Here is a 10,451-nt window from a genome sequence, read left to right as displayed (position 1 = left end):
TAAAGGTTTGAATTAATGCTGGTAGCAGGCTGCGGAGGGCATCTCAAGATGTTACTACATTGCTGTATCTGTTTCCTGCTACTGATGTTATCACAGTACTTGGTGGTTTCAAGCAACTCAAATTTAGTATCATACAGTTCTGGAGGTCAGAAGTCTGACTTGAGTCTCAATGGGCTAAAATCAGGGCTTCCCAGGTGGCGCTTGTGGTAAAGAAGCTGCCCGACAATGCAGGAGATGTAAGAGATGTGGGTTTGATCCCTGGGTCAGGAAGATCCCCTGGAGGAGGGCATGGCAACCCACTCCAGTATTCTTGCCTGGAGAATCCCATGGACAGAGGAGCCTGGCAGGCTACAGCCCATACAGTCGCACAGAGCTGGACACGACTGAAGTGACTTAACACGCATGCACACATGGGCTAAAATCAAGGTGTTGGCAGGATCATGTTCCTTCTGGAGGCTCTAGACAGGAATCTATTTCCCTTGCCTTTTCCAGTTTCTAGAAGCCTCCTTCATTCATGCCTTATGGTCCCTTCTCCCAATTAGAGGTGTAGCATCTTCAAATTTCTTTCTGACACACCTGCTTCACGCTTCCATTTGTAAAGATCCTTGTGTCTACAGTGGACCCACTAAGATAATTTTTCCATCTCAAGTTCAGCTGATTGGCAACCTTAAATCCCCATTCTATGTAAACTAACATGCTTACAGTTTCCAGGGATTAGGACACAGCCTTTTTTCTTTTTGAAGGCAGTCAGGGGGCGGGGGGCAGGGTGGGGGGTGCTTCCCTGGTGGCTCAGTGCTAAAGAACCCTCCTGCCAATGCAGGAGATGAAGATTAGATCTCTGGGTCCGAAAGATCCTCTGGAAGAAGAAATGGCAACACACTCCAGTATTCTTTCCTGGGAAATCCCATGGACAGAGGAGCCTGGTGGGTTACAGCCCATGAGGTTGCAAAAGAGTCACACATAACTTAGGGCCTAAACAACAACAATTTTTGGGGGGTGGGCATTACTATGCCAACCACATTGTCCAAACGGCATTTCAAAATTACTTATTTTTATGTATATATTTGGAAGCACTGGGTCTTAGTTGCAGCATGTGGCATCTAATTCCCTGACCAGAGCTCAAACCTGCAACCCCAGCATTGCAAAGTGGACTTGTACCTAGCCACTGGACCATGAGGAAAATCTCAAAAACCATTTTTTTTAAAAAAGAGATTTCAACCTGGAATGGATAGCTGATTTTTTTGTTTGATATGACTATAAGCTATATGGAAGTACCCAAATGGTATATAATTATTTTGAGAATAAGAACCTAAATGTACAAATGAGTCCCAGCCAGCTTTTTTTCAGGCAAATCGTTTCCATCTGTTTTATATCTGTATAAATCATACTGATGGTTGAAAGGACTCAGGAATCTGATACAAATGAGAAAACCCCAGTTGAAGCAAGTGTGATCTTTGAAAATAAACCACCATTGTGTCTGGATAATAATCCATTAACAAAGGTTAATTTTACTTAAATCTCAGCACATTTTTATTTCCTAGAATGAACTTTGAACAGAGTCTGTTGTGTAGACTTTTAAAACAAAATCTGAATACATTGTCCTGAGTAATATTGTAAAAATAAAATTAAGAAAACTAACACCCATTTTTAAAATTAAAAAATCCATTAGAAACACACTGAAGCAAATAAACAAATTGATGAACGTATTTGCCAACACAACTCAGAACACTCAGTTTTAGCTTATAAACTAATGAATACTAAATTGAGACCATTTATGAACAGAAAGAACTTTGTTTTTCTTCTGTGGGAAACGAAAAGTGTGCTAATTAGGAATATGAAACATTATGGCATAATGAAGCTATTGAATCACGCCAGATTTGTCCTGAATTTCATTAGCTCCAGGGCTGAGGTGGTAATTTTATTGTCTATCTTGTGTCCAAGGATCAGCTACCATCTGCCTCAGAATAGGTTTGCCTATACTGGCACCTTTATTGCCACAATATTTTTTACTTATTTAATGAATGGATTCTGCCCTCACTAAAAGTTGTTGTTATATTAAAATTATATTTTGCATCCAAAAAGGAATATACTACATATAAAAAAATTAAGACCATTTGTTGCAACTTTTCAGACAATTGTCTTTCTACAATTATATATCTAAAATTAAAACTGCAAGTTAAGAGGCAAAAATCCCAAAGCAGATCTAGTCTATCCTATTCTGGGTGAAAGGAAACAAAGAAAAAATCAGTCCATGCCCTTCTGGCTAAATGTGGGTTCCACATATGTTTTCATAAAATAAGATGGGATTTTATTTCCTGACTATGGAAATATAAGGTCAGCAAAGGTTGTGGAAGGACTGGAACGCTCATATCTTGCATATCAAGTGCAAACTTCTTTATGTGGTATAGGTTTATTTAAAAAAATAAGCACGCTTGAGTATTTGAGCCTGTTAATATTACCTCTCCAAAACACCAGCTTCTAGACTCTACCTGTTACCATGCCTGATAAAAAAAGAAATCTCCAGCACAGTTACTTTGTGGGAAAAATGAGCTGAAGGGATTTCCACATCGACTTTCATTTTGAAGTATGTTCCAAACTGCATATATGTGAAATCTAGAAAAACAGTACAGAGGAACCTGTTTCCAGGGCAGGAGTATAGACGCAGATGTAGAGAATGGGTGTGTGGACCCCGGAGCGGGGGGTGGAGAATGATGGGAAGAACTGGGAGATTAGGATTGACATACACATACTCAGGTGCGTGCTAAGTCACTTCAGTTGTGTCTGACCCCATGGACTGTAGCCCTCCAGGCTCCTCTCCATGGGATTCCCCAGGCAAGAATACTGGAATGCATCACCATGCCCTTCTGCAGGGGATCTTCCCGACCCAGGGATAGAACTCGTGTCTCCTGTGGCTCCTGCACTGCAGGCAGATTCCTTACACTGAGCCACCAGGAAAGCCCACACACACTCTCGTGTGTAGAACAGATAGCTAGTGGGAAGCTCCAGTATGGGGCAGGGAGCCCATCTCAGAGCTCTGTGGAGACCTAGATGGGTCGAATGAGGGGGAGGGAGATCCAAGAAGGAGAAGATATGTGTATACATATAGCTGGTCAAAATGTTGCACAGTAGAAAGTAGCATGGCATTGTAAAGCAGTTATGGTTGTTCAGTTGCTAAGTCATGTCCAGCTCTTTGCAACTCCATGAACTGCAACACGCCAGACTTCCCTGTCCTTCACCATCTCCTGGAGTTTGCTCAAACTCATGCCCGGTTAGTCAATGATGTCATCCAACCATTTCATCCTCTGTTGCCCTCTTCTCCTCTTGTCCTCAATCTTTCCCAGCACCAGAGTCTTTTCTAATGTGTTATCTCTTTGCATCAGGTGGCCAAAAATATTGGAGCTTCAACTTCAACATCAGTCCTTCCAATGAATATTCATGGTTGATTTCCTTTGGGATTGACTGGTTTGATTTCCTTGCAATTATACTCCAATAAAAAAAAGAGAGAGAGAATGTAGCAACTTTCTTGGATTATTCTGATTTGGGTACAAAAAGACCAAATTTAGAAAAAGGCAGTTAGCCATCCAAACTTATTTACGACTGAAAGAATAATGATAATGAGAACAGTTATTTTGATCTAAGTAAACATTTACTGAAATCCAGTGACAAGGGACTCCAGGGAAGTGATATAGAATAATTATTAAGAGCTTTGATCTCAAATGACTGTGGATTATGGCCTTGAAAGGTACTTGTGCATTTCCTTGGGAGGAAAGCTAAAGTGGGAAAACACGTTCCCTGTCTGAGTCCAGGGGCCAGTGTCTGAGTCCTCAGGAAGGTGGCTGGGAGACCTTCTTTCCTCCTGCCTAGAATTTCGATGTGGTGGAATTTTTGTTAGAATTTCGATGTGGTGGAATTTCTGTTAGTGAGAAGCTCCTTGCCCCACACCTCAGTCCTCTCCAGGTGAGTGATTTATTGACCTTGGGAGTTGAACTAGATCATGGTCGAGTCAACCCGTTCCACTCTCCTTTGGAGTTCTGGAATCTGTTCCCCAAGTTGAACAAGCCCATGGCTGAGAAGCAGGACTTGTCACTGAGTGGGTGAACTGTGTGGTTCAGCCCAGCTTTTGTAAATGTCAAGCTGACATTTTCGTCTCCACGTATCTGGCTCCCCGTCACTCCCTCAATGGGATCTGTGCTCCCAGGAGGAGGGACCAGCTGCACTAGAGGCTCTGGGGGACCTCAGATCCTGGCTTTGCTGCACAAAGCACAGAATGATGAAGGAGAAGGCATCTACTCTTCCCACTTCACAAACATCCTCCTCCAGATATGTACAACACCCCTTGCTTCAGTCTCTTTAAGCCAAAAGTTCTTATACAGGTTGACTCCTGGGATCCCTGGTTTTCTGGTTATTAGACCAACTCAGAAAACAGGAGTTAACAGTTTATGGCAACCTTATGAACTGCAAGGTGGGAAGCGTCTCATAACCCCATGAAATGAAATGACACATCAGAACCAGGCTGAGTTCCTCAAAGTCCTCACTGCCTCAGGTCCAGCCAGTTCTGCTAGTTTTCCTAAAGCTACACAGACCTGGGAGTGCATTCCATGGAGCCGGCATCAGTGATAACATTGTCACTAACCTCAGTTGCTGTAACAGCAGGGACATTAACAAGTGGGCATAAAGGGGGACGCCATATTAAAGCACTATTGTTAAGCACATATGAAACATTCCAGTTACCCCCAGAAGTGCCTGGGGGAGAAATTTTAGGAGATGAGTTTATACAATTTAAGAGCTAGAGTCAGTTCAACTTAGATTGTTATTAATGTGACCCCAATTTGATTGGTAGGTTGGTGAGGAGAGAGTAAAGATGGATTGCCATAAAGAGTCATGCTGATGTTTTGTCGTAATTCTGCCTGTGAATTTAATTTTGGAACATTATTTTGAGGTTTTGCACTTCAATTTGAACATAGTTTTGATTTTCTTCCTCTTTTTATAATTTACTCTATAACACTAGCCCATCAAGGACCATGCCTCTTGACTGCAGGTGTCTTGTAGAAAGAATTGTCTGGACCCTAGACTTGAGAATGGTTCTCACCCAGTGCCTGGGGCTCAGACTTCCATGCTTTTTGTACAGACAGGATGGCTGGCTTCCCAGTTAACACAGCATTAGGTGTCATCACGTCCACCATCAGAATGCTCATCGGACCTCCCCTCATACCCAGCATCAGTGGGAAAGAAGGGGAGTTACTAGCTAAGATCCAAGAGACTTACAATTTGCAAAGGGAGGTGGGGATATAGACCCACATGCCCAGGAAAGTGCTGTGAGTGTGGATGGGGTACAAAGAGAGGGGTCAGATAGGGTGAAGTTGTGTTTCAGAAAAAGAATGGGTCTTTGGTCCCGGCATAACTGATAACAGTACTCCTGTTCACTTTCAAAACTACATATTTGGATGATAAATTGTATGGTCACTCTATTATTCTTTCAGAAATTTGGGAAAAAAAAAACAAAGCCAACATCTAAGAGATAAAGCTTGCATCTAGTGTAAGAGCAGCTATTTGTGAGTTACCCAGACTGTTAACCTTCAGTGCCAACTACGGGTGTGTACGTGTGTGTGTGTGTGTGTGTGAGAGAGAGAGAGAGAGAGAGAGAGAAAATTAGATGATTTTGCAAATAAGTATCATCATTCAAATTGAAAGAACACTAACAACTAATTATTAGAATAACAAAAATTATTAAATAACTAAGGTAATTTTTAAAACTTTCTGCAATAGCAATTGGTTTGTAAGGAGGTTACAGGTAAATTAATTTAAGAGAAAATGTTTTAACAAATAACCTAAACAGACAATTGGTCTTAGAAAAATCTATACTCCAGTCCTCATCCAGGGCAGGATAATAAGAGGATGAAAATCATTAAGAAGGTTCTGGAAAAAATGATGACCGTAAATACAAAGGCATAGTACTTGGGCTCCAATTCTGAGGGAACTGGAGAAGGTGAGAACAAGACTTATTTGCAAATTGAGGATGGAGCTGAAAGACAGTGCTTAGTGCGAGAAGGAAGTGACCGTGTTTCTAACTTTATATGACTTGACAACTAATAAAAAGAAAATCCACACAGTTTAGTTTTAAGCTAGTGATAATGGCAATTAGTTTCTGCAGACTTCTCCTATGCAAGTCTTCAGGAAGTCCTCACAGATGACAGAGATGTGTAATATAAATGCCATCGCTTTTCCTGAAGCTCAGAATCAGCTACTTAGAGACTTGCAATTTCTCCCAGAGGACCAGCCTTAGGTGTAACGTGCTCGTTGATTGTTAATTCTGTGTGACTTTTAGCAGCCCTTGAAGACCACCGTAAAATGTCCTTCAACATCTTTTCTAGTACTTGGAGTTGATTCATCAGAAGAGATTTTCACCCTATACAGGAACGGGTGATGGACTGAAAATACAAATAGCTAGGAGAACAGCTAACATTCTAATTCAAGCCATTTCAGATGATTGCAAAATCATCACATCCAATCTTGAAAGTGAATAGGTTTTGATTAGTTTAAAGCAGAAGAATGCAAAGGTACTGAAAAATCAAAGGAAGGGATGGATGCTTGAGGACAGGAAGTAGAGGGTTTTTTTATTTTACAACTTTGCTTAGAGCTAGTTCTGTTTGTTGTTTTTCCAAAGGACTGCATCCAGCTATTAGGAAAAGATAATGTGGAAAATGAAGACAATCTTTCATATAATTATGTTTTACTGAACAAAAATACAGTGGGCTCTCCGTACCCTGGGTTTTGCATCTGCAGATTCAACTGACCTCAGATCAAAAATATTTGAAAAAAAATTCAGAAAATTCCCCAAAGCAAAACTTCAGTTTGCTGCATGCATCCAACTATTTACAGAGCATTTGCATTGCATTTACAGCTACAGGCAGACCTCATTTTATGGCGCTTCCCAGATATCACACATTTTAAAGTTGAAGGTTTGTGGCAACCCTGAGCCAAGCAAGCCCCTATAGGTGCCACTTTTCCAACAGCATTTGCTCACTTTGTGTTTCTGTGTCATATTTTGGGTAATCCTCACAATAGTTCAAGATTTTCATTACTACTGGGCTTTCCTGGTGAAGAAGGTGCAGGAGACACGGGTTCATTCCTTGGATCAGGAAGATCACCTAGAGAAGGAAATGGCAACCCACTCCAGTGTTCTTGCCTGGAGAATCCCATGGATAGAGGAGCCTGGAGCGCAAAGAGTGAAGTGACTGAGCACACACATTATTACTATAATTTTTGTGGTGATCTTTGTTCAGTGATCCTGGTTATCACTATATGGATTTGGTGAAGGTTCAGATGATGGCAAGCATTTTTTAACAATAAAATATTTTTTAAAAATTTTGTGTATTTATTTGGCTGTGCTGGGTCTTAGTTGAAACATGTGGGATCTTAGTGCCCTGATCAGGGATCGAACCTAGCCCCCTCGCATTGGGAGTGTGAAATCCCAGCCATTAGACCACCAGAGAAGTCCCAATAAAGTGTTTTTTATTCAAAACATGTCTATAATGTCTTTTTAGACATAATGCTATTGCACCCTTTATAGACCACAGTATAGTGTAAAGGTAACTTTTCTAAGCACTGGGAAACCAAAACATTCGTGTGACCATCTATTGTAGTACTTGCTTTACTGTGGTGGTCTGGACTAGAACTTGCAATATCTCTGGAGTGTAACTGTATTTATTAACAGACCACATTTAGATTGTATATTTGCTTCTGTGTGAATGTTACATAGCTTTCGCATTGTTTTAGTTACATAAGTAATCTGGAGATGATTTAAAATATAAAAGAGGATGGACTTGAGTTATATGCAAATACCATGCCAGATTTTACAAAGGACTTGAGCAGTTTCAGATTTTGGTATCTGTGGGGTCATGGAACCAATCCCTGTGGATACCAAGGAGGCTATGTTCCTAAAGTGTTAATGGGATGCTGAAGTATTGCATCTTGAACTTTAATGGGGTTGAGGGTTATGTGTCCCTTGCATGAGCTGGGTTATATAATATTTCATTATTTCTCTAAGATGCCTCAATTCTACTCATTTTATACTATAACCAACTCACAAGAAAGATACTTGTTCTTTCTTTTTTTTTTCCAAGTGCACAATCCTTTCTGACAAAAAGAAATATATGATCACAAATTCTATATGAGTACAGCAGCACAGATTTGGGAAAAAATGGGAAATTACAAAAATTAAAATCTAATTTTTGGAGATGATTCCTAGATTTATTAAGATGCTTATTTCATTTTTTAGGAATAAATATGACTAATAAAATATAAATGTGTCTTTATCTAAGGAAGGAAGCAATTTAAAAATTTATTTTTGCAGTTAATTCTTTACTGCAAATTATTATTACGCACTTGGCTATAGAGGCTTTGCATTTTGATCAACGAGGATTTAGTTTTCTTTAGTGAATAGCTAACACAATTCACCGCCCCAATAACCTTCTCATGACATTCTCGCACACAAAATATTGTAGATGAAAAAGTTTCAACTGACTGAAGCCTCTGTGTAACTCATTCCAAATTGAAAATGAGAAGATTAATGTGTTCCTTATTTATGAAACAGGGGAAAGGAACAACCAGAAACTCTCGTGATCAGAATAAGGTCCCTTTGATTACTTTCAACTCCTGGTTCTGTACATAGAACGTGTATAATTTTCTCATGTATGGCGTTTAGAACAACGTACTGTAAGGAACGCATTTTTTCCTCAGGTTACACTGGTATGTTTGGATAAAGAGGGCAGGGATGACTTCCAGTTTTTGTACAGGACAGTGTTCGGAAGACAACATAGGGAATACACTGGAGAGAGACATTCTACTCTTATTGGTAGCACAGATGGAAATGCCCACACCTGGGGCAGAGACTAGCTTGCTGCTCACACAACTCATTTCTTCTTGAGAAAATAAGAACTTGTACTAGCCAATATGGTGGCTGCTACCCACACATGGCTATTTAATTTAAATTACTTACAATTATATAACATTACAAATTCAACTCTTCAGTTGTGCTAGCTGGATTTCAAGTATTCCACGGCCAAGTACGGTGAATGTCTACAATTTTGCAAGTGTAGAAACAGAGTATTTGCACCATTGCAGAAACTACTGGGCAATGCTGAGTTAGATCCATGACGAAGTCTCCTCTCCAGTTACAGAACTCTTGACAATGAAATGTGAGAATAATGTCTGCTGCTGCTGCTGCTGCTAAGTCGCTGCAGTTGTGTCCGACTCTGTGCGACCCCATAAACAGCAGCCTTAAAAACCTCCCAGTCACAGTTATTTACTTTTTTCTCCCTTCTGTGGCAAATACAAAAGTCCTGTGTTGCAAATGGGAGAGACACCAATTACTAAGAGCCTTGTTGTTATTGTTCAGTAGCCCAGTCGTGTCCGACTCTGTGACCCGATGGACTGCAGCACTCCAGGCCTCCCTGTCCCTCACCATCTCCCGAAGTTTGCCCAAGTTCATGTCCATTACATTGGTGATGCCATCCAACCATCTCATTCTCTGATGCCCTCTTCTCCTTCTGCCCTCAATCTTTCTCAGCATCGGGGTCTTTTCCAAAGAGTTGTCTGTTTGCATCAGATAACCAAAATACTGGAGCTTCAGCTTCACCCTCAGTCCTTCTGATGAGGATTCAGAGTTGATTTCCCTTATAACTGACTGGTTTGATCTCTGTCCTTGCTGTCCTAGGGATTTTCAGGAGTCTTCTCCAGCACCACAATTTAAAGGTGTCAATTCTTTGCCATTCTGCCTGTCCAACTCTCACATCCATAGGTGACCATCGAGAAGACCATAGCCTTGACTATACGGACCTTTGTTGGCAGAGTAATGTCTCTGATTTTCAACACACTGTCTAGGTTTGTCATAGCCTTGCTGCCAAGAACCAACTATCTTCTGATTTCATGGCTGCAGTCACCAACTGCAGTGATTTTAGAGCCCAAGAAGAGGAAATCTGTCACTACTTCCACCTTTTCCCCTTCTATGTATCATGAAGTGATGGGGCTAGATGCCATGATCTTAGTTTTTTTAATATTTAGTTTTAAGCTGACTCTTTCATTCTCCTCCTTCAACCTCATCGAGAGGCTCTTTAGCTCTTCTTTGCTTTCTGCCATTATAGTGGTGTCATCCACATATCTGAGATGGTTTCTCCCACCTATCTCAATTCCAGCTTGTAACTCATCCAGCCCAGCATTTCTGATGATGTGTTCAGCATATAGGTTAAACAGACAGGGTGACAGCAGACAGCTCTGTCATACTTCTTTCTCAATCTTGAACCATCAGTTGTTCCATACAGTGTTCTGACTGTTACTTCTTGACTCACATACAGCTTTCTCAGGAGACAGGTAAGTTGGTCTGGTATTCCATCTCATTAAGAGTGTTCCATGGTTCATTTAGCATAGTCAGTGAAACAGAGGCAGATGTTTTC

The sequence above is a fragment of the Capra hircus genome, chromosome 13 (assembly GCF_001704415.2).
Source record: "Capra hircus breed San Clemente chromosome 13, ASM170441v1, whole genome shotgun sequence".
Lineage (NCBI taxonomy): Eukaryota > Metazoa > Chordata > Mammalia > Artiodactyla > Bovidae > Capra > Capra hircus.
The sequence above is the reverse complement of the archived record's forward strand: the minus strand, read 5'-3'. Positions refer to the sequence as shown.